This window comes from Erythrolamprus reginae, chromosome 9 (genome assembly GCF_031021105.1).
Source record: "Erythrolamprus reginae isolate rEryReg1 chromosome 9, rEryReg1.hap1, whole genome shotgun sequence".
Taxonomy (NCBI): domain Eukaryota; kingdom Metazoa; phylum Chordata; class Lepidosauria; order Squamata; family Dipsadidae; genus Erythrolamprus; species Erythrolamprus reginae.
Genome location: NC_091958.1, coordinates 15,322,981 through 15,348,983, shown reverse-complemented (window position 1 = coordinate 15,348,983; position 26,003 = coordinate 15,322,981).

The following is a 26,003-nucleotide window of genomic DNA, read 5'->3' as shown; positions in this document are numbered from 1 at the left end:
TACCTGGCTCATAATTCATACTAATATCATTATAAATGTTTCCAGAGAGATGGCCGTAATGCTCTTTTGCAGCAAAAAAAAAAAAAAAAAGTGAAAAAGCTTTGTGTTCCCTTTAACACTGAATAAATTTATTACCGTGAACGCTTTCTTATATCAGGTTGAGGGTTTTTTCTTTCACTTTCTTGTTTTCTACTTTTAACTTTTTTTTATTTTCACCCATAACATGGAGAAAGCTTGACTGCAGGGGTCAAAGTCTACAACAGTGATTTTCAACCTTTTTTGAGCCGCGGCACATTTTTTACATTTACGAAACCCTGGGGCACATTGAGCCTGGGGGGGGGGGAGGCTAAAAAAAGTTTGGACAAAAAATTATCTATCTCTCTTCCTCCCCTTTGCTCGATTTCTTTATCCCTCTCTCTTTCTCTCCCTTCCTTCCTCTTTCTTTCTCTCTCTCTCCATCCCTCTTTCTTTCTCTTCCTTCCTCCTCTCTTTTTTGCTCTCTTTCTCTCTCCCTCCCTACGTCCCTCTATGTCTTTCTTTCTCTCTCCTTCCCTCCCTCTCTTTCTCTCTCTCTCTTGCTTTCTTTCTCTCTCTTTCTCTCTCTTGTTCTCTTTCTCTCTCTCTTGCTTTCTTTCTCTCTTGTTCTCTTTCTCTCTCCCTCCCTACCTCCCTCTTTCTCTCTCTCTTGCTTTCTTTCTCTCTCTTTCTCTCTTTCTTTCTCTTGTTTTCTCTCTCTCTTTTTCTTTCTCTCTCTCTCTTGCTTTCTTTCTCCCTTGCTTTCTCTCTCTCTTGCTTTCTTTCTCTCTGAGCTTCACAGCACACCTGACCATGTATCGTGGCACACTAGTGTGCCACGGCACACTGGTTGAAAAACACTGGTCTACAAGATGATGGATCTTTCAAAACCCATCCTTTTTTTTTTTGGTAGATGCATACAAAAGAGATGGATATCAGGGTTCTAAGTAAAACACCCAACTAAAAAAGACTCCGAAGCCAACAATTCCTTAAGGTTCCATTTCCATTTTATTATGCCCTTATCACCTCGAGGTTCGACTACTGCAATGCTCTCTACATGGGGCTATCTTTGAAGAGTGTTCGAAAACTTCAGATCATACAAAATGCAGCCACGCAAGCAGTTTTGGGCCTCCCAAGACAAGCCCATATCTCGTCATCTCTCCGCGGACTGCATTGGCTGCCGATCTGTTTTCGGACACAATTCAAAGTGTCCCTACATGGAATAGGACCAGACTATCTCCAAGACCACTTTCTGCTGCATGAATCCCAGTGACCAGTGAGGTCCCACAGAGTTGGTCTCCTTAGGGTCCCGTCGACCAAACAATGTCAGCTGGCGGGACCTAGGGGAAGAGCATAAGAACATAAGAAGAGCCATGCTGAATCAGGCCAAAGCCCATTGAGTCCAGCATTCTGTATCACACAGTGGCCCACCAATTGTCCTTGGGGAGCCTTCTCTGTGGGGGGCCCGGCCCTCTGGAATCAGCTCCCCCCAGATGTTCGCACTGCCCCTACCCTCCTTGTCTTCCGAAAAAGCCTAAAAACTCATCTTTGTCACCAGGCCTGGGGCTGCTAAATCTTCCCCCTGACCAATGAATGTTTTTCAGTATGATTGTTGAATGAATGTTATTGGAAGTTTTTTTAAATTATTATTATTATTATTATTATTATTATTATTATTATTATTATTATTAAATGTCTTCAACATTTTACGGAAGGCGAAGAGGGTAGGGGCAGTTTGAATCTCTGGGGGGGAGTTGATTCCAGAGGGCCGGGGCCACCACAGAGAAGGCTCTTCCCCTGGGTCCCGCCAGACGGCATTGTTTTGTCAATGGGACCCAGAGAAAGCCAACTCTGTGGAATCTAATCGGCCGCTGTGATTCGTGCAGTATATCACAGAAAGAATAGAAGAAATAAGAATTAAATATGTCAATGAAGGATAGAGGGAAAGATATAGGGATGGAAGAAAAGATATATAAGATATAGGAGAGACAATTGGACAGGGGACGGAAGGCACGCTGATGCACTTATGCATGCCCCTTACTGACCTCTTAGGAATCAGGAGAGGACAATCACGGCTAGTCTAAGGGTAAAATGTTGTGGGGTTCCCCTGCCTCACTCACTAAGCCATGTCCACCAAGCCATGCCCACAGAACCGGTAGTAAAAAAAATAATTGGATTTCACCCCTGGGGTCATCCCACTGCATTCATAGGTCTTGCTCCGTGATTCACCTTCATGAACATTCACAGGTAACAATTTTATTTCCCTTTCTGTTGTCACACTGTTTCTTCAAATCTTTCAGAGTCCTTCTAGCGCTGCTGTTAGCATTACAGCGCTTTGCTCTTTGTTAATATCATCCCTTTTAATATCCGTGATTTTAATTCCTCTGTCCTGGCAGGCAAACAACTTCCTCTTCATATTTATATTTATTTAGGCAAACAGGCTTCATAGAGTTGGCTTGAAGTTTAGATGTGCTCATTTCAGTCCTCTAATTTTTGGACCACTTACGGTGGCTTCATTGCATTTCAGCTGTTTATAGTACATTATTTTATCTTGATCTGCGCAATAGCTGGAGAAGTGGTTTTTATAGAATTTTGCATGGATATATATATATATATATATCCAACAGAACATATAACCCCTTCCTGGTACAAAGCTGAAGGGACCAGATCTGGGGGCCTAGAGGTTAATTCTCTGCCTTACAAGGCAGAGGCCCCAGGATCAAATCCCAGAAAGGGTATGGCTAGCTGATGAGGCCTGAACAAGGCCGAAATAGCACTATCCTAGTCTCCCTTAATTTTAAAATTTCAGCAAAAACAAGTGATGCATACAGAACATAGTTTGTTGGCTATGAATAAATTAACTGCCTTGAAATGGCCCTGGGTTGGGCCTAGAGGCAAAAAGGAGCTATGACGTTCCTTCAATATACCAGGGTAATCCAACAGAAAAAACATATAGCCCCTCCCTGGTACAAAGCTGAAGGGATCATATCTGGTGGCCTAGAGGTTAATTCTCTGCCTTACAAGGCAGAGGCCCCAGGATCAAATCCCAGTAAGGGTATGGCTAGCTGATGAGGCCTGAACAAGGCCGAAATAGTGCTATCCTAGTCTCCCTTAATATTAAATTTTCAGCAAAAACAAGTGATACATATATATGTCATCCAGCTTGTTCATACCAGACATCTGGAAACCAGCCCTCATTAACAAACGTATCCCAGCCATAGAAACTGAAACCAGACTCAGAACACACATTGCAAAACAACCAAGTAGCCTGCAAGCTCCAACTACTCAGGATATCACGCCTAATCCACAATCATTAACTAATCAGCATACCTCAGTTAAATCAACGACCCCAGGTGCTACCCCACTGACTCACCAGGAAGTTCCGACACAGCAGGCAATTGCTGAGCCTTCAAACCACACCCAGCCACCAGTATTTATAGAAGGAAGGCAGCTCAGGTCTCACTGTATTCGCCCTAGAACAAGGACAGAAACACCAGCCTGAAGATGACGAGTGGGACCTTGTCGAAACGTCGCCAGAAATTTCCAAATCCTACACGGGAAGAAACCCGAATATGCCAAGACCGTCATACCTGTACCCGTGAAAATCTACGAAAACATATATATATTCCATATTTACAGCAGCACGAAGTTTAAAACTTCAGCCTGATGATGGTGAATGTGATTTCACCGAAACGTCGCATAGACACTCAATGTATATGTTCTCCATGCTTGCGGGCATCTGCCATCATTTCAGGATTTTTATAAGCAGAGTGCCCTGATCATTTGCTCTACTACACCTTCCATCATCCTTCAGGGCTACGGTTCAAGAACATCTGGATAGTCTCAAGTGCCCCATATATGCTCCTCCCTTGACAGTCGCAAGCAGGGCCGCCAGATCCAATTATGTGGCTGAAAAAACATGTGGTGTGATATTGTGCAGGCAGCGATGTTAGATTTGAGAACTGGCAATCTGCATGTACCGAGCAGCACTCCGACCGACCGCCTGCCTTTTCAGCTGTTCTCTACGTCTCATGCAGCTTTGATTAGAACCCATGTCGTGAAATGCTACCATCACTGCCAGGATGACTGCAGCTAATTTAAGTTGATCCAACTCTTCCCAATTGTTACAGTCTTTAAGATATAAGGCCTATTTAATTGCTGTTGTTCTGCTACTATCCGTTTCCATTTTCGTACTCTTTATTTTTAAAATAGTGAAATGCAAAAGGGAACAAAGTCTACATTGAACAGTGATAATATGGTGAAAGGGGGGGAAAAAAACACCTAAATATATTGTAATGGCTAAATGAACTAAACACAACCCCCCAAAATGAAAAAAGACATTTAATTACTGTAATAATAAATATCTAAGGGAAATAATTGTCAGATGCAAGAAATCAGGAGCCAGGATAGAGTTCAAAAACAATATCAGTTTATTCCATGCTATCTTTATATAAGAATCTAAACTAAAATGGTAAAGACAAATTGGCACCAGATAAGAATTTATTGATTTGATTTGATTTGATTTGATTTGATTTGATTTGATTTGATTTGATTTGATTTGATTTGATTTGATTTGATTTGATTTGATTTGATTTGATTTGATTTGATTTGATTTGATTTGATTTGATTTGATTTGATTTGATTTGATTTGATTTGATTTGGATTTGATTTGATTTGATTTGATTTGAATGCCACCCCTCTCCGAAGACTCGGGGCGTCTAACAACAATGAAAAGACAATGAAAACAAATTTAATATTAAAAATAATCTAAAAAACCCCAATTTAAAGAACCACTCATACATACAAGCATACCATGTATAAATTCTATAAGCCTAGGGGGAAGAGAAATTTCAATTCCCCCATGCCTGACGACAGAGGTGGGTTTTAAGGAGTTTGCGAAAGGCAAGGAGGGTGGGGGCAACTCTGATATCTGGGGGACCTGGTTCCCGAGGGCCGGGGCCGCCACAGAGAAGGCTCTTCCCCTGGGTCCCACCAAACGACATTGCTTAGTCGATGGGACCTGGAGAAGGCCAACTCTGTGGGACCTAACGGGCACTGGGATTCGTGCGCCAGAATCTAAGGGCTAGACCTAGGTCTCCTTAAGGCATAATGACTCCAAACTAATAATGTGTTTGATCCCACCCTCAGGCCCTACTAGTCATCACCTACACTTATTCAGCCATTGAGCTTATTATTAAATCCACATTATATCACAACACAATGTGCCACTTTTCCAATGTTAAAGCACAAAGACTTTTCACAAATAAGTAACAAACATATGTCCCAGATCCATTCCTTAACATCAGGAATGAGATTTTCTTTCTCATTACACAGCTTTATCCCCTTTACTGCTGTATTGCTGTACCTCAAGTTTATAAAGCCAAAGAAAAGGGGGGACATGACTGAAACATTTAAATATGTTAAAGGGTTAAATAAGGTCCAGGAAGGAAGTGTTTTTAATAGGAAAGTGAACACAAGAACAAGGGGACACAATCTGAAGTTAGTTGGGGGAAAGATCCAAAGCAACATGAGAAAATATTATTTTACTGAAAGAGTAGTAGATGCTTGGAACAAACTTCCAGGAGACGTGGTAGATAAATCCACAGTAACTGAATTTAAACATGCCTGGGATAAACATATATCCATCCTAAGATAAAATACAGAAAATAGTATAAGGGCAGACTAGATGGACCATGAGGTCTTTTTCTGCCGTCAGACTTTTATGTTTCTATGTTTCTATCTATAAGAAGGCAAATATAATATTTGCCTTCTTATGGGAAGAAAGAGAAGGAGGAGGAGGAGGAGGAGGAGGAGGAGGAGGAGGAGGAGGAGGAGGAGGAGGAGGAGGAGAAGAAGAAGAAGGAAGAAGGAAGAAGGAAGAAGGAAGAAGGAAGAAGGAAGAAGGAAGAAGGAAGAAGACAACATCTGGCAGACAACAGGAAAAGGGTGCTTTTCCTCAGCCTCTGCAGCCATGTGGTTTTCAACACTATTATTATTATTATTATTATTATTATTATTATTATTATTATTATTATTATTATTTAGATTTGTATGCCGCCCCTCTCCGAAGACTCGGGGCGGCTCACAACATAACAGTGATACTATGCATTACAAATCCAACAGTAGAAAAATATAATCAATTTAAAAAACATTAATAACATAGTTATAACATGGCAGAGTCCTTGTCATGCTCTCCAACATGGTCAGATGGCATGAATTCCGCCAAGCACTACAGAAGAAGGGAGACTCTATCATTCAAAATCGGATGGCATTTGAGGAAGGTAATGACACATTGCAAGTTTTGGGATTTGGACGATGTATTATTGGACCAGCTATAATAAGGAGCAATTGTCTTAAGCCTGTCTCAAGCCTCTTTCAATGTCAGGACTCAACATAGAAACATAGAAGACTGACGGCAGAAAAAGACCTCATGGTCCATCTAGTCTGCCCTTATACTATTTTCTGTATTTTATCTTAGGATGGATATACGTTTATCCCAGGCATGTTTAAATTCAGTTACTGTGGATTTATCAACCATGTTTTCTGGAAGTTTGTTCCAAGGATCTACTACTCTTTCAGTAAAATAATATTTTCTCATGTTGCTTTTGATCTTTCCCCCAATTAACTTCAGATTGTGTCCCCTTGTCCTTGTGTTCACTTTCCTATTAAAAACACTTCCCTCCTGGACCTTAATTAACCCTTTAACATGTTTAAATGTTTCGATCATGTTCCCCCCCCCCTTTTCCTTCTGTCCTCCAGACTATTGACACCTTGTAAGATCCATTCTTTCAATTTCTATCAAGATCTGGACAGGTCCTAAAATTAATATGCTGTTTTCTAGACACATGAAGTTCAACGACCTGTGAGTCTAATTTCCAATACTGTAGAAGGTTTGAAATCCATCGAATAACACCTGGTTACCTGATGGTGACAACTCCCTATAAACAGTGATGGAGAACCTATGGCACGGTACCACAGGTGGCATGCTGAGCTGTATCTGCTAGTGCATGAGCCGTTGCCCTAGCTCATCTCCAATGTGTGTGCCACCCACCTAGTTATTGGCTCATACAGAGGCTCTGAGAGGGCATTGTTGGCTTCCAAAGAGCCTCCAGGGGGATGGGAGAGAGTGCTTTTACCATTCCCTGGCTCCAGGGAATTATTTATTATTATTATTTATTGGATTTGTATGCCGCCCCTCTCCGCAGACTCGGGGCGGCTAACAACAATGATAAAAAACAGCATGTAACAATCCAATTAAGAAAACCACTAAAAACCCTTATTATAAAACCAAACATACACACAAACATACCATGCATAACTTGTAATGGCCTAGGGGGAAGGAATATCTTAACTCCCCCAAGCCTGGCGATAACGGTGGGTCTTGAATAATTTGCGAAAGACAAGGAGGGTGGGGGCCGTTCTAATCTCTGGGGGGAGTTGATTCCAGAGGGCCGGGGCCACCACAGAGAAGGCTCTTCCCGCCAAACAAATCCTTTGGAGCCTGGGGAGGGTGAAACACGAGCCTACAGGACCTACCAGAAGTTGGGAAACAGGCCATTTCTGGCCTCCAGAGGGCCTCCACGGGTTGGGGCACCTTTTTTGCCCTCCCCAGGCATTGAATTATGGACGTGGGCACTCGTGCATGCACAATAACATACACACATGCACTTTCGGCACCCGAGGGGGGAAAAATGGTTCGCCATCACTGCCCTCTAAGAACAAAAGCACTAATAATGTGGAGCTTTCTGGTGGTCATTTGAAATGTTCCTGAAATGTGTGGAATTGTTGTATGAGATCCATGATTTTCTTCCTAACCCCCATTCCCAGCAAAAAATCTCAGAGATTTCACATGGGACTGATTTCATTCCTATTCATTAACTAGATGAAGTACAAGTCAGAAAAGCAAATATTTTCTTAATGGTATCTGACAGGCCATGAAAAGTGCCGAATAGACTCTGTTCTGAAACCTCAGAGGAAAGTCCACGGAGACATGGTGGCTTTCGACATCATCAGAGATATACATTTTAATCTATCAGAAAAGTTTTCATGCACATCCTGATCTCCATATTATAACTGAAATCACATCCACTCATCATTTCAGATTTAATTCCAATCATTCTATCTTTATTTGGTTAAAAGTTCTATTCACCTGGAAAAGCATGTTCACTTTTATTTATTCTAATACATGCGTGGGTGTGTATGTGAATCACTGGTGTTTTTCTCAGCTGGAATTTTGAATGCAAAATATGAATGTGAAAACATATAGATAGACAGGCAGATAGATTACTATATTTATAGCCAAACTGCGTGCTCAGTAAAAGTCATCTTAACCAAAATATGATCATATCATTAAGGATGGATAGGACAGTGTTTCCCAACCTTTTTTGAGCCGTGGCACATTATTCATATTTTCAAAATCCTGGGGAACATTGAATGGGGGGGGAGAGGGGCGCTAAAGAAAAGTTTGGACAAAAAAAAATCTCTCTCTTCCTCACTTTCGCTCTATTTCTCCCTCTTTCTCTCTCTTCCTTCCTTCCCTTCTTTCTCTCTCTCCATCCCTCTTTCTTTCTTCCTCTCTTTTTTGCTCCCTTTCTCTCTCCATCCTTCCCTTCCTCTATGTCTTTCTCTCTCCCTTGCTCTCTTTCTCTCTCTTGCTATCTCTTTCTTGCTTTTTTTCCCTCTTTCTTGCTCTCCCTCTCTCTTTCACTGTCTCTTGCTATATGTCTCTTTCTTTCTCTCTCTCTGCCTCTCTTGCTATGTCTCTCTCTCTCTCTGCCTCTTGCTATGTCTCTCTTTCTCTCTCTCTCTTGCTATGTCTCTCTTTCTTTCTTTCTTTCTTTCTTTCTTTCTCTCTCTCTCTCTCGGCTGACTGTGAGCGGGAGCCCTGACGGCGGCAGCTGGACGCTGTATATACCAGCCCCGCAGCGCCAGCATGTACGGCGTCCAGCAGCACATCCAACCACCACCGTTGGTGCCTCCACCCTGGAGCTCCCTCTCGCCGCCACCATCTCCCCGTGACTGCCTGGGGCCGCTGCAGCTGGCACCCTCCCGCTCCCACCACCAGTGCCCTCCCACCAGGCCCCAAAGGACACTTGCCGCTGACGCCAGGGAAGCTCCAGCTGGGCGGGGCGCTGCCGGTGCCTCCAACCTGGAGCTCCCACTCGCAGCTGTCCCCCGGCTCCTGCCCGATGCCGCGGTTTCTGGCGCTCTCCTGCTGGGCCCCAAAGAAGGAAGGCGGGAAAAAGGAGGCACGAAGAATGAAGCTCTCCTTTTTCCCGCCTTCCTTCTTTGGGGCCCAGCAGGAGAGCGCCGGAAACAGCGGCATCGGGCAGGAGCCGGGGGACAGCTGCGAGTGGGAGCTCCAGGTTGGAGGTACCGGCAGTGCCCCGCCCATCTGGAGCTTCTCGAGGAGCTTCATGGCATACCTGACCATGTCTCGCGGCACACTAGTGTGCCACGGCACACCGGTTGGGAAATGCTGGGATAGGAGCTTGGAATGGAGGAGAAATTAGTTCCATGTGAATTTTAGTACATCAATTGGCATTATGTGGTTAAGTTATTATTATTATTTATTTATTAGATTTGTATGCCACCCCTCTCCGTAGACTCGGGGTGGCTCACAACAACAATAAAACAATTCATGACAAATCTAATAATTTAAAAACATTAAAACCCCATTATTAAAGCAGACATACACACAATCATACCATGCATAAATTGTATAGGCCCGGGGGAGATGTCTCAATTCCCCCATGCCTGACGGCAGAGGTAGGTTTTAAGGAGTTTATGAAAGGCAAGGAGGGTTGGGGCAGTTCTAATCTCCAGGGGGAGCTGGTTCCAGAGAGTCGGGGCCGCCACAGAGAAGGCTCTTCCCCAGGGACCTGCCAAATGACATTGTTTAGTCGATGGGACCCGGAGAAGGCCAACTCTGTGGGACCTAATCGGTCACTGGGATTCGTGTGGCAGAAGGCGGTCCCAGAGATATTCTGGTCCGATGCCATATAATGCTAATCCCCCCCCCCGAAGAATGATAGTGGATGGGTTGAGTGCCTATGACATTGATGGTGAACCTTTTTTTCCTCGGGTACTGAATGAGCATGCGCTCACTCTATTGCACATGTACCCACACCCATAATTCAATGCCTGGGGAGGGCAAAAACAGCTTCCCCTCCCCCCAGAGGCCCTCTGGAGGCTGGAAATGGCCTCTTTCCCAACTTCTGGTGGGCCCAGTAGGCTCGTGTTTTGTCCTTCCTCCCCAGGTTCCAAAGCCTTTGCTGGAGTCAGAGAAGGATAAAAACACCCTCCCCCATTCCCTTGGAAGCCCTCTGGAGGCCAAAAAGGCCCTCCCTGAGCCTCTGTGTGAGCCAAATCTCAGCTGGCTGACACACACATGCACGTTGGAGCTGAGCTAGGGCAACAGCTTGCGTGCCAGCACATAAAGTCAGTTTTTAAGGCCTTCTGGGAGGCCAGGAGAGTGGGGGCAGTACAAATCTCAAGAGGGAGTTGGTTCCAAAGGGCTGGAGTTGCCACAGGAAAGACTCTTCCCTTAGGCCCTGCCAGATGACTTTGCCAGGCTGACGGGACCTGGAGAAGACCGACTCTGTGGGACTTGACTAGTCGCTGGGATACATGAGGCAGAAGACGATCCCATGGATAATCTGGTCCTAAGCCATGTAGGTCTTTCTTTCTTTCTTTCTTTCTTTCTTTCTTTCTTTCTTTCTTTCTTTCTTTCTTGGATTTGTATGCTGCCCCTCTCCGTAGACTCGGGGCGGCTAACAACAATGATAAAAACAGCATGTAACAATCCAATCCAATACTAAAAAAACCTTATTATAAAAACCAAACATACATACAGACATACCATGCATAAATTGTAAAGGCCTAGGGGGAAAGAATATCTCAGTTCCCCCATGCCTGACGGCAGAGGTGGGTTTTAAATATCATAACCAACACTTTGAATTGCATCTGGAGACCAATCGGCAACCAATATAGCTCATAGAGTGATTGTGAGATGTGGGCAGATCTTGGAAGACTCACAATAGCTTCCGTGGCTGCATTTTGCACTATTTGCAGTCTCCAAACGCTCTTCAAAGCTAGCCCCATGTAGGGAGCATTTCAGTAGTCGAACCTTGAGGTGATAAGGCATGCCCATTTTTTTTCCAGAGGAAGAGTCCCAAAACATGGAACAGGGTTTCTTAAAAAACCTTATTTGTCAGGCAAAGGGGGTAAAGTTCATAGGTGATCATGGTGCCTTCAATGAAACTGATGTTTCTGCCTCTACACCAGTGGAGCCATTCAGAAATTGAACATTTTGTGGAGAAAGAGGTTGGAAGCTTGCTATTATCATTCTATGGATGGGGAAATCTTTTTAATGCCAAAACATCACTTGCGTATAGAAAACCGTCATAAAAAAAAGATGATAGAGTGCTTTCAATTGATGGCACTGTACTTGTTGGCTATCATAAAACTTCAACACATTTCAGGAACAATCAGAACACATCTTGCTGAAGATAAAAAGATAAATCAGAACACTATAATGCATCATGTATATTTAAAGATGCTTCACAAAAGAAAGAAGTTTTTTTTCCTTTTTGCCTAAAAATAGAGATCACTCACAGAGATTTTACATTGTAATCTTAACTTTCTTTCTCACATTACTAGTCAGATCCCTGAAAATTTGTGGTTTGAAGTCACTGTTTCCAATCCAGTTTGGTAGAGAGGAAACCTGACAGTTAACGTTCCAGAGGATATAATAGATTAGTCTAATTAGGTGATGTAATTACAGTTAAATGCAACAAAGCATTTACTGCTCCTCTCAAATTTAAAACGGCAAACTTATTTAGGCACAAAAATCTATGAACATTTTTCCCCCAATGCCAAACAAGATATGTTACTGTTCTAAATAGTAAGAGCCACATAATCTGGATTTTGCATTCACATGTGATCTGAATTATGTATAATATCTATAACTGCAGAAGTGCAAAGCACAACTGACACATGCAACTGAACCCATCAAAATTCAGATATTCGTGGTATTTTGGATTACCCCAGATGCCCGACCGGTGGCTTAAACCACCGGCCGAAATTGCCCCCGGAGCAGGGGGATGCTGCTGGCGGCTCCACAGAGCCCCGAACTTCCAGTTTCCAGTGAAACCAGAAGTTCGGCTTTTGGCAGCATGTCAAAGAAGCGTGCTGCCTCCTGGATGCAGGGGGAGGCCCTAGAACCGGACCTCCCCCTTGCTGGGTTTGCCTCCAAAGCGAACACCCGCCTGCCCTCCGCTATTAACAGTGTGTCTCTAGGAAGTCGCTTCGGGGCCGAGTAGGATTTTTTTGCGGCCTCCCCTTTAGAGGCAGCTGTTTTTTCGCCTATTCCACACTGACAGTACGGACGGAATGGTTATGGGGTGCGGCACACATAGATTTTAGAATAGGCCTCCTTTTGGTCACTGGGGTTGGCAGGTTAGGGGCAAAAATGGGCAGTAGAAGCGACTGCGTGTGCTCCTTTGGGCATCTTTTTAAAGGATGATGGACCGCCTCTCTCCAGGAACTAGAGGTTAGAACAATGTCGGGGATTGGAGAGAGGATGCCCATGGGACTCACCGGATCCAATTTCCCTTCGGGATTGGAGGGTGAGCTCCTCCCACACGACAAAAGGGGCATGCCCATATGTTGATTCTGGCAGGAATTTTCGCCCTGTTAGTTTTGGCCTCTGCAGGTCCTTAGTTATAGTTGAATTTAAATATTTAAATTTACGTATTTAAAGTTACGTTATTTAAATTTATGTTAATTTAATAAAATGACCCTTTATTTAATCCATACAATGTCTCAGCATCTTTACTCCGCGGTACCTTGGATTACCCCAGTAAATTGATTTTTATCAAATGCATTGAAAAGAGTTGTGTGCACAGTACACAAATATGCATTGTATTGTTGAATTATTCTAACGGTACCAAAATTTGATTGCATTCTGATCAGTTCTGCAATTTGATTAGGTGATTCAACTTGAAGAGGTATTCTAACTAAATAACTTTTAATTAATAGGTGATTCAGATCTTTAAATAATCCTAATGGATATTCTTCTAAACAGAATGATGGTTATGTATGAATGTCTTGTTTTTTTGTAGGCAATTATCCTATCTTCAGTCTGTAGTTTCCCTGGCTTTCCCTACTTCTGTAGAGTACTTGTAGTACCACTTTATGTAATGTTGCTAAGGCCACATCTGGAATACTGCGTCCAGTTTTGGTCACCACATTACAAAAAAGATGTCAAGACTTAGGGAACAGTGCAGAGAAGAGCAACTAAGATCATTAAAGGCATGGAGGCCAAAACATATGAAAAATGGTTGCAGGATTTGGGTATCGCTAGTCTAGAAGAAAGAAACACTGGGGTGCCATGATAGCAGTATTCCGATATTTGAGGGGCTACCACAAAGAAGGGGGGTTAAACTTATTTTCCAAAGTACCAAAGGGCAGGACAAGAAATAAGTAGAGACCAAACAAGGAGAGAAGCATCTTGGAATTAAAGATAAACTTTCTAACTGTGAGAACAATTAAGCAACCAGTGGAACAGTTTGCCTTCAGAAATTGTGAGTGCTTCATCATGAGATCTTTTTAAGAAGGATTGGACAGCCATCTGTCTGAAAAGGTGTAGGGTCTCCTGCTTGAGTAGGGGGTTTGACTAGAAGACCTCCAAGGTCCCTTCCACCTCTATTCTATTCTAATCGAAGAATTGTTGAGTCTGTCATCTGCACCTCTTTAACTGTTTGGTATGGTTCTGCAACCCAACAAGACCGACACAGACTTCAGAGGACAATCAGAACTGCAGAAAAAACAATTGCTACCAACCTGCCTTCCATTGAGGACCTGTATACTGCATGAGTTGAAAAGAGGGTGGTGAAAATTTGTACTGACCCCTCGCATCCTGGACATCAACTGTTTCAACTCCTAACCTCAAAACATTGCTACAGAGCACTGCATGCCAAGACATCTAGACACAAGAACAAGGTTTTTTTCCTGAACGCCATCACTCTGCTAAATAAATAATTCCTTCAACACTGTCAAACTATTTACTAAGTCTGCACTACTATTACTACTAGTTTTGTCATCATTCCTATCACCCATTTCCTCCCACTTATGACTGTATGACTGTAACTTGTTGCTTGTATCCTTAAGATTTGTATTAATATTGATTGTTTCCTCGTTGCTTAGTTGACCCCTATGACAAGCATTAAGTGTTGTACCTCATGATTCTTGACAAATGAATCTTTTATGTACACTGAGAGCATATGCACTAAAGACAAATTCCTTGTGTGTGCAATCATACTTGGTCAATAAAGAATTCTATTCTATTCTATTCTATTCTATTCCAAGCAAAAACCTCAGAATACAGTACCTCTAATGGAGAAGGCCAATAGTGGTACTATTCAATTCAGTTCAATTTATTAGATTTCTATGCCGTCCCTCTCCGAAGACTCGGGGCGGCTCACAACAATAATAAAAACAGTATAACAATGGAACAAATCTAATAATAAAATTATATCAAAAAACCCCAACAATTTAAAAACCATACAGCACATACATACCAAACATAAAATATAAGAAAGCCTGGGGGAGATGTCTTAATTCCCCCATGCCTGGCGATATCGGTGGGTCTTGAGTAACTTGCGAAAGACAAGGAGGGTGGGGGGCCGTTCTAATCTCCGAGGGGAGTTGATTCCAGAGGGCCGGGGACGCCACAGAGAAGGCTCTTCCCCTGGGGCCCGCCAAATGACATTGTTTGGTCAATGGGACCCGGAGAAGACCAACTCTGTGGGACCTTATTGGCTGCTGGGATTCGTGCGGTAGAAGGCGGTTCGGGAGGTATTCTGGTCCAATGCCATGAAGGGCTTTAAAGATCATTACCAACACTATTGTCACTGCTAAGGAGACTTGTCTTGAAGAGTTGTTTGAAAATTTCTCTTATAACTAATGAAGCATACAGATATTGTCAGTGTGAATTTTCTGGTAGCACAATGGACGATATTTATGTTCCAATCTATTTCGAACAAGAATACTTATTCCATGTAGCAGTCATAGTTAAGAGTCCTAGATTCCTCTTTTCAAGTCACCGAAGCTATCATTTGTGCTTTTAAAGCCATCACTCACACTATACCTCACCCTATGCAATGATTCAGTGCTCCACACTCCACGCTTTTGCCACTGTTTATCATGAGAAGTGCTACATAAATACTTCAATCCATCAATACATACAATTTTGCCGGTGATAAAATCTACAACACCCTCACTTGGTTAAGTGATAAATGCATTTCAACAATTCTGCCTCTTTTTTAGAAAAGAAGATCCTTTGGAGAGCCAAAGAGTGCCTTCTGCGCTATCAAAGAAAGGAAAACCCATCAACCGATAAGATGATATCCCCTTTTCTCTTCCTTCGTCTTTTTTCCAGAGCGTGATAAAAAGGACAAAACAAACAACAATAGATTGCCCTCTTCTGGATTGTGATATAATTAACACAGGAGATACGCTATCTTGCCGTCTGCTTTCCTTCTACAGTACTTGCTATTATGTGTACAGGAGGCATGGGGAGAGAGGGGAAGTACCTGAACATGTTTTAAAAGCATTGCTTGCTTTAGTGGGTTGTCATATTTCCAGGTCACCTGGGGTTAATCTACATGCGCGATGTTTTTGAGTTGCTCTTATTTGTATTTGTATTTATTAGATTTGTATGCCGCCCCTCTTCGCAGACTCGGGACGGCTCACAGCAACAATAGAAACAATATATTACAAATGTAATAATTAAAAAATCATTTTAAAAAACCCTTATTAAAAAACAAAACATACACACAAACATACCATGCATAAGTTGTATAGGCCTGCGGGGGAAAGGAATATCTCAATTCCCCCATGCCTGACGACTGAGGTGGGTTTTAAGGAGCTTGTGAAAGGCAAGGAGGGTGGGAACAATTCTAATCTCTGGGGGGAGCTGGTTCCACAGGGTCGGGGCCGCCACAGAGAAGGCTCTTCCCCTGGGTCCCACCAGATGACATTGTTTAGTCGACGGGATCCGGAGAAGGCCGACTCTGTGGGACCTAACCCATCGCTGGGATTCGTGCATTTGTTATGCAATCATCTGTGGCTGGTTGACCCTCCAGCCATTTAATTTCTAGAGCTCGATGTTTAGATGACTACAAAGCAAGCATTTAAAAAGCCAGTTCACAGGAAGAGACCCGTTGTTACTAAAGATGTAGATGAATTTACAGAAAGATTGGTTTTCCCCAATCAGTTGAGGTAACATCTCTTTGCTGATGAAGTGAAAATCTTTAACACCACCGACAGGACTGCTACCCTCCAAAAGACCTTGACTTTGTGTCAGAATGGTCAGACATCTGGCAACTCCAAATGCTCTGTCCTACACATTGGCAAAAAGAATCAGAACACCAAATAGAAGCTGAATAAACAAGACCTTGAAGATGACCTTCACTCTGTCAAAGACCTTAGAATACTCGTATCAACCAACAAACAAACAAATGCTTTGTCCTACACATTGGCAAAAAGAATCAAAACAGCAAATACAAGCTGAATGAACAAGACTTTGCAGATGGCCTTCACTCTGTCAGAGACCTTGGAATATTCATATCAAATGACCTAAGTGCCAAAGCCCACCGCAACAACATCACCAAAAAGGTTTCAAGAGTTGTTAACCTAATCTTACATAGCTTCTTCTCCGGTAATATTACTCTACTAACGAGAGCATACAAAACATTTGTCAGATCAATCCTTGAATGCACCTCATCTGTCTGCAACCCACATTTATTTTATTTTTATTTTATTATTTATTTGTCAAACAAGTATAGTATTATAGTACATATTAACATAACATAACATAAGTAGAACGTAGTAATAGAAAGGATAATAAGACAGTAGGACAGGGACATTAGGCACAAAAGTGTGCTTATGCACACCTCTTACAGACCTCTTAGAGAAAGGGAGAGGTCAATTATATATAATGTAAAGTTGAAGATTTTGGGGTTGGGGGAAGCAACAACAAAGTCAGGTAATGAGTTCCAGGCGGTGACCACTCTATTGCTGAAATCGTATTTTCTGCAATCAAGTTTGGAGCGATTTACATTCAGTTTGTATCTATAATGCTGTTACAGTGGCCTCTAACACCTAGGTCATTGGAAATGAGTACTCCAAGGTTTTTGACTGAGTGGGCGTCTGCTGTTAGTTCAGTTTTACCAAGTATGTATTTAGTATTTGGATTCTTTTTGCCAATGTGTAGGACAGAGCATTTGTTGGTAGAGATTTGAAGTTGCCAGTTGGTAGACCATTCAGCTACATGGTCAAGGTCCTTTTGAAGGGTAGAAGTATTGTCAGTAGTATTAAATAGTTTAACATCATCAGCAAAGAGAACACACTTGCTTGTCATGTTGTCACAGAGATCGTTTATGTAGAGTATAAAGAGAGTAGGTCCTAAAACACTGCCTTGTGGGACACCACTGTTAACTGGAGCAGGATTAGATATGGCATTACCTATTTTGACCACTTGTTGTCTGTTGGACAGGAACACTGACACATATAAATACATTGGAAAGTGTCCACAGATACTTTACAAGAAGAACCCTCAACTTGTCTACCCACAACAGTATGCCTTACGCAACCAGACTTGAAATCCTGGGCTTAGAACTACATCGCCTTCGGCATGACTTAAGCATAACTCATAAAATTATCTACTACAACATCCTTCCTGTCAATGACTTTTTCAGCTTCAACCACAACTATCCACGAGCACACAACAGATCTCACTCAAAGATCACAACTCAAAGTGAACTGCTCCAAACCTGACTGTAGAGAATACGACTTTAACAACAGTACAATGCGGATTTCAAACAGAACAATGAGAACTGGGCAAAATTCTATTAGGTACAGAAGAAATAAGTGATAATCAAAACTTATAACAGCCTGTTAAATTTCAAAATGGAAGAGGAAACAGTTAAGGAGATAATGGTAATTTGAGCCCAAAATTTGGGATATACAATTGAATTGGAATATTGGGAGAAAAATTAGGAGAATAAATATAAAACCTTTACTTTTAATTAGGTGAAAACTGTGGGAACATTTAGAGTTGGTTTTCACCAGTCTGTGCCAATATGATACATCCAATAAATTTGTTCATTGAGGAACCTACTTGCCTTGGAGTTCTGTTTGCTATGGGTGTATTAATTGGAACCCTAACGGTGCCTTTAAGCTAGTCTAACATGCACACATTTATTTTAGGCTTAATTGTATTTAGAGCGTTGTGGTTAGCTCTGGCCCAGCTCCTGCCCCAAGGACTGTGGATGTGGGGGAGACATCCACATGCTGCAGGCCTGTTTTGCCCCTGGTGGAATCTGCTGATGAAGGCTCCTCTGACCAAGAAGACATGAGTGACAGGGAGAAGGAGAGTGTGGCAGACAGCTCAGAAGGAGATCAATTATCTAGCTCCTCCTTGGATTCAGAACAAGAGTTAATGATACAGCCACGCATGTGGAGAGCGATGCATAGGCAACAACAACTGAGAGATTATTATCAAAGAAAATGAGGCCACCTGTGGTTGGGTGGGGCTGTGGTAATTAGTGAGGCTGCTATAAATAGCAGCCTGTGGGTTTGGCCATTGTGGAGGATTATCTGATCATTGCGTTTCGTGACTGCTTTACTGACTTTGACTTTTTGTGTGCTGATTTTTCCCCGCTTTGAAACTAAACCAGAGCAAAGTGTGTTTCACTTTGTGAAAGAAGAAGGACTGTGAATTACCTCACAGCTGCAAGATAAGCATCACAGAACTGATAAGGGACTTGTATAAATTACCAGTTTGTTTGGAGACAAGTGCTCTTTGCTATACCAAAAGAGAGCTTAGTTTAAGTGAATTTTCATTATAAAAAACATTGTTTTGAATTTTCAAATGTGTGTGCGTGTCTGAAATTTATACCTGTGAATTTTTGGGAGGATTCTACCAGAGACCCCGACAGAACATAGAGTCATCTCAAAAAACCAATGTGATCTAAATAAAATGATTTGGGTCCACTCTGTGTCTCACAAGCAGATTTTCTTTGCCAGGAAAAATAAACTATTGACTGGCAAAAAAATAGCATGAAAATGTAACAAACAGGTGGGAAAATGGGAAGAAAAGACAGAACTACTCACATTGATCTTTGAAAACTAAGTAACGTCAGGCCTGGATTGTACTAGATGGGAAAGTACGAGGGAACCCTGGGGTAGAAAGCTAAATTGGGAAGTTTAAAAAAACCCACCATTTTAGAAGGCAGCTGCCATGAAAACCACATGGATATCTCTCGGAAATCAAGCTGAGCTCAAGTTCAGAGGGATTTTTCCTCTAAGATGTGTTCGCGTTGTTTAGAAAAAGAATAAAAGAATGTCCTTGCATCTGGGGGTGGGGACTCAACTTGAGTACATCCACTGAAGCTTGAAGTACAGCTGCCTCAAAGATAAATTGCCTAATACTCCGCAGCAGAATGTTATTCCAGCTTTCCAGTTTCCCTTCCCTTCCCTTCTAGTTGGCTTGTCCTCCCCCCCCCTCCAAACAACCTGAATTTGAGGTTATAGGGAGAGGGAATGTGGAGGTTTGATGCAAATCGACCCAATTTCCTCTGCTTTTATAGAATGAGGTTCAAAAATTTACCCCCATGAAAATCATGGACAAAAAAAAGAAAATTAAAAGAAGCATTGAAATAAAACATCAAGAAATCTAAAAGTAATTAGAAGACAATGTCGATAGGAATGTATATACGATGTAGATTCAACTGTAAATATGACTATGTAATTTGAAAAAAAAAGGAAAAAAATAATAAATATATATATATTTTTAAAAGAAAATCATACCCCACCCATTCCAGTTAAATTCCATCCCAATTTCTGCAGGAAAAGAAGATCAACAGATGCAGATAAAATAGAAAGTCTGATTAAAGATTTGAAGAATACGTGGTTTGAAGAAATCTCACTATTCTTCTAAGTTTTCCTAGTATGGCCCAAGGAGGTTTTTATTTGGAAATGTTGGAGTAGCGTGTTGCAGAAGCTAGCCCACCCAGATAGCCAAAGCAGATAGCCAGTCTACCTCAGACCAGGATAACAGGAACCGTAGTCTTGAAGATAATTGAAGATACCTATTGCAGAGTTGCATAGGAAAATATTTACTTCTTTCATAGCAAAACTACACTAACTATTTACACTCTAGCTATCTCTCTTTAGTAGATACTATACACAATACTCCAGCCAATGTTGTGAATGATTGAATTGGATGAATGAGAATGACTGTATATGGGGTTTTTTAGGATTTTTATTAATAATTCTTTTTTAAAAAATAATTAGATTTCTTCACACATATTGTCTAAATTTACAATGTTGTACATGTCCTTGAGTCACTTTGAGAAGAGCGGCATAGAAATCAAATAAATATATACCGTAGATAGATAGGTGGATGGATGGATGGGTGGGTGGGTGGGTAGGTGGGTAGGTAGGTACGTAGGTAGATAGATACTCACTCTCAGTTACAATATTCAGCTACAAGTCTTCAGCCACGATATTCTTCAGCCACCACGAGCCCCAATAAACCACACCAATGCAAACTAAGACACACTAAGCCATACTAATCCACAAGCCACAATATCTTCAAGCCACATCTAAGCAAAGGTGCATCATGGCATATACATTTGTCAATCAGTAGATTCACTGTAACTAAGCAGTTTCACATTGTTAAAGTCATTTCACTGATTACAATTCTTCTTCCTGCAATTTGGAATATTACGTCAGGTAGGGCCCCAATCCTGACAAGAAATTTAGTTAGTCACTTTATACAAGTAAGCTTGACCACTTCCATAGCAGAAATCTGAGATTTACCTTATGCAACAAAGGTGGGTTCCGAAAAATACTTGCTACTGATTTCTTTAATTGATAATACAAAAACACAGAAGATTATACAATCATATAATTGTAATTTCTTATTCACTTCACATTTCTGTAATCTTAGAAAGCAATATTTATTTGTATTGTTAGAACAGATAGTAAGATCTATGCCGCTCTTTATCAAAAACTGAGTGGAAGTGAGGACTCCACTAATCCTGATGCTGGTAGGCAGAGGCAGAATTATTTTCCTCCCCCAAAATTAAGCTGCATATTATATTCTGTGCATTTTATACTCTGAAAAATACAGTAAGCTCTGAGGGCAGCAAGGACTGTTCATTTCAACCCTGAGCTACAAATATTCTCCTTTAAATCAGCAGTTTCTTATACAAATTTATGGGGAAAGAAGAATGTCAGAGAATTCTTCTTTCATTCCACCCATTTAGTTGCCCTCAAGTCTATTTCAGTCAATGCCACAAATCTACACCTATCAAAATCTGTGGTAGCTTTTATTCTTTAGCCAGGACAAAATAAGAACAATGATTAAAGAGAAATGAGACAGGAACTTCCTTTGCACAGACAGAAGCTTAAATACATAGGCTTTGATTTTTATTCACCATTTGAGCTTGTGATTCAGGAAAAAAAAGAAGAATTCTGTGTAGAGATGAAGAAATCACAGACACTAGAATAGAATAGAATAGAATAGAATTTTTATTGGCCAAGTGTGATTGGACACACAAGGAATTTGTCTTGGTGCATATGCTCTCAACGTACATAAAATAAAATGTACATTTGTCAAGAATCATGTGGTACAACACTTAATGATTGTCATAGGGGTCAAATAAGCAATGAAGAAGCAATATTAATAAAAATCTTAGGATATACGCAACAAGTTACAGTCATACAGTCAACATGGGAGGAAATGGGTGAAAGGAATGATGAGAAAAACTAGTAGAATAGAAGTGCAGATTTAGTAGAAAGTCTGACAGTGTTGAGGGAATTATTTGTTCAGTAGAATGATGGCGTTCGGGAAAAAACTGTTCTTGTGTCTAGTTGTCTTGGTGTGCAGTGCTCTGTAGCGACGTTTTGAGGGTAGGAGTTCAAACAATTTGTGTCCAGGATGTGAGGGGTTAGTAAATATTTTACCTGCCCTCTTTTTGACTCGTGCAATATACAGGTCCTCAATGGAAGGCAGATTGGCAGCAATTGTTTTTTCTGCAATTCTGATTATCCTCTGAAGTCTGTGTCGGTCCTGTTGGGTTGCAGCACCAAACCAGACAGTTATAGAGGTGCAGATGACAGACTAAATGATTCCTCTGTAGAACTGAATCAGCAGCTCCTTGGGCAGTTTGAGCTTCCTGAGCTGGCGCAGAAAGAACATTCTTTGTTGTGCTTTTTTGATGATGTTTTTGATGTTAGGTGACCATTTTAGGTCTTGAGATATGATAGAACCTAGAAATTTGAAGGTCTCTACTGTTGATACTGTGTTGTCTAGTATTGTGAGAGGTGGAAGGGTGGAAGGGTTTCTCTTAAAGTCTACCACCATTTCTACGGTTTTGAGTGTGTTCAGTTCTAGATTGTTCTGGTCACACCACAAGGATAGTTGTTCAACCGTAACACATGGTTTCTAGAATGCTTTGTCCAGATTGGAAATATCTCTCTGGGCTGAGTAGAGCTGTCTCATTTTGAAAAGCAAGCTCGCTCTCTCTCTCTCTCTCTCTCTCTCTCTCTCTCTCTCTCTCTCTCCCTCCCTCCCTCTCTCTCTCTCTCTCTCTCTCTGATCATGCTGTCTCTTTTAAACTTGCAAGTTTATTATTTTATAGCCAGTTACTTGTGTATACAAATATAAAACATTAATTCTTAACATAACCTAGTTACAATGTAAATAGTTAATATGTGACACATAGCATACAGACAAATCCTATCATGGTACAAAGATTGCTAAATAAACATGAGAACAGCTTAATTAAATAAACAAACAGAAGGATTTCAATTACCTAATAGAACCCCAAATAATTATTTCCTTAAACTAATCAAGAAGGGGTGAGTTGCTTTAACTAGGCATGCAGGTTCTTAATCCAATTGTGGTTGGTTTGACTTTTTAACTAGAGCTGAATAAGCATGCAACTTTTTTCCTAGATACATAGAGGGTATAATTTTTTGCTTTAAATAATTCAGAATAATGAAACGCTTTATTGGCAATATATATGTGCATATCATTGCAATAATTGATAATAGCCTACAATTCTGGAAGTCAAATTTGCAGCAAAATATTACAAGAGTTGCATTGATCCACCCAAAGACTTTAGTTTCTAAGCCCCTCGTCTCCTTCCTTAACATGTACCAGTTTTATATTTCTTTATCCTTAATAGTCCAGTCCCCTGAATATATTTTGACTCAATCTACTTTCATTCGTTGAGCTTTTTCCATATGTTATTTCTACAAAGCTCTGAATCCCTTCCATATTCTTTCTCCAGTGCACGGATAATGCCATATTGGCTATACCAAGAACAAAATAAAGGAACTTAAGTTTGGAATGCACACAAAGACTATATTATATGGCTCAGAAGTTATTCAGGATTCCTGTAGATATTTTTTTTAAAAAAATAAATCCAAGAGCCAAACAAGCAGCAATGGGTATTTTACATGCCTGCTACAATACCAAGCAGAAACCTGAAAAGACTGAAGGATACATGGCAAGCATTTGCACTTTTCTATTCTTTGCATGCACTCAGTGAAGAAAAATTGCCTTTTTCACCAATGTGAGACCATACATTACACTGCAGTATCAAAGGCTGCAAGCAGGGGATAAATGGCCAAAGCAGTTGGCAGCCTCTAGACAGCCTTGGTTGGATCTAAAAAACAAATAAATAATCCCGAACAAAATCTTTTGTGTTTAGTATTTTGATAGGAGACTAGGGAAACACTAGGCCTGTCGGCTAAACTGCGTATTGTTTTTACTAAAAGGCCAACGTTAATGGTAAACCGTTCCCATATGGTTGGCTATGAAAAACAGTAAGCATCTCTTTAAACGTATGTGAATTTATCAACAGTCATATTTGTCTCAAGAAAAGTTTCCTTGACCAGACAAATAGGTACTTTTCTAAATACAGTGGTACCTCGTGATACGAGCCCCTCGTGATACGAACCCAGGGTTCGGAAATTTTTTGCCTCTTCTTACGAACTTTTTTCAGCTTACAAACCCACCGCAGATCACAAAATGGTGCTCCGCTGGGCGTTGCCGCCCAGCTGTAACCTTTAAAACAGCTGGGGGGCTTCTCGGCATTCTCCTGAACGCCGAACCCGGAGGTTTTTGCGATCGACAGTGGCGTTTTCGGCTGATCTGGAGGCTGGAAAGGAGGTGGGGAATCCCAATAGGGAATTCCATGGGTGGAGCTTTGACATCATGAAGATGAAATAAATATGAAATAGTCCTTATCATCCAGTACAAGTTTTGTACCCCCTGGAGGCCACATTTCGAGAAGCCCCCCCCCCCGGCTGTTTTAAAAGGCGACAGCTGGGCAGCGGTGCCCAGCGGAGCGCCATTTTGTGATTTTTTTTTCCCTTTGCACGCATTAATCGCTTTTACATTGTTTCCTATGGAAAAACAATGTTTCGTCTTATGAACTTTTTGCCTTATGAACCTACTTCCAGAACCAATTAAGTTCGTAAGACGAGGTATTACTGTAGAAAGCAGCCTTTTGGACTGTTTCTGAATTTAGTTGGTGCAGATAAATTCTCCTCTCCTCCTCCTCCTCCTCCTCCTTCTCTTCTTCCTCTTCCTCTCCTTCTTCTCCTACTCCTACTTCTACTTCTACTTGTGTGTGTGTGTGTTCGCCCAAGCACAAACCCGAAAGCACCAGCCTGAAGATGACGAGTGGGACCTCGTCGAAACACCACCAGGAATCTCTGAAACCTACAAGGGAAGAAACCTAAATATGCCAAGACCTATCTATTCAAGGTAGAAACTAGACAATATTGAGAGCAGGGAATATGCAGAAAATCTGAGAATTTAAAAAACAAATCTTAAACTTATCTGTGATTTTTCCCACTCCCCTGCTACGATGTTCTTCTGTCTCTTTGAAGATGGAGCTGAAAGCTGTGCAAAGAACCCATGCAGAGATCCTGAAGCTTCACATTGTACATCTATACCTTAGGAAGTGAGGAGGCGGAAAATAATTCTTTTTTTCATTTTTTCTCAGAAGACACGTGGAGTTTCATATGAGCAGTAAATTAGGGAAGTGTCCAGGCACAATGCAACTCTGTCCAGGCAAACAGGCAGGTAGGTGAATGAATGAACGAACGAATGAATGAATGAATCAATCAATCAATCAATCAATGTCTTAGAATAGAATAACAGTGTTGGAATGGACCTTGGAGGTCTTCTAGTTCAATCCCCTGATTAGGCAGGAAATTCACCACTTCAGACAAATGGCTATCCAACATCTTCTTTAAAACTTCCAGTGTTGGAGCATTCACAACTTCTGGAGGCAAGCTGTTCCACGGATTAAATGTTCTCACTGTCAGGAAATTTCTCCTTAGTTCTAAGTTGCTTCCCTCCTTGATGAGTTTCCACCAATTGCTTCTTCTTCTAGCCTTAGGTGCTTTGGGAAATAGCTTGACTCCCTCTTCTTTGTGGTAACCTCTGATACTGGAACACTGCTATAATGTCCTTCTTTTCATTAAATTAGACATACCTACCATACTTTTCAGAGTAAAAAACTAGATTTTAGAGGTGGAAAACAAGAAAAAAAAGTATTATGAACCATATGGTACAGTAATATACAGTGGTACCTCTACTTAAGAATTTGATTTGTTCCGTGACCAGGTTCTTAAGTAGAAAAGTTTGTAAGTAGAAGCAATATTTCCCACAGGAATCAATGTAAAAGCAAATAATGTGTGCAAACCCATTAGGAAAGAAATAAAAGCTCGGAATTTGGGTGGGAGGAGGAGAAGAAAGGAGGAGGATAGTCGCTGCCGAACGAAGAAGGTGAGGTGAGGGGAATTTTAAAAAATCCAAAACTTTAAGGCTTAAAAGAAAAAAAGAGGGACTCTGAGGCAGCGAGGAGGAGCACGCGCCTCTCTCCATTTGCTCT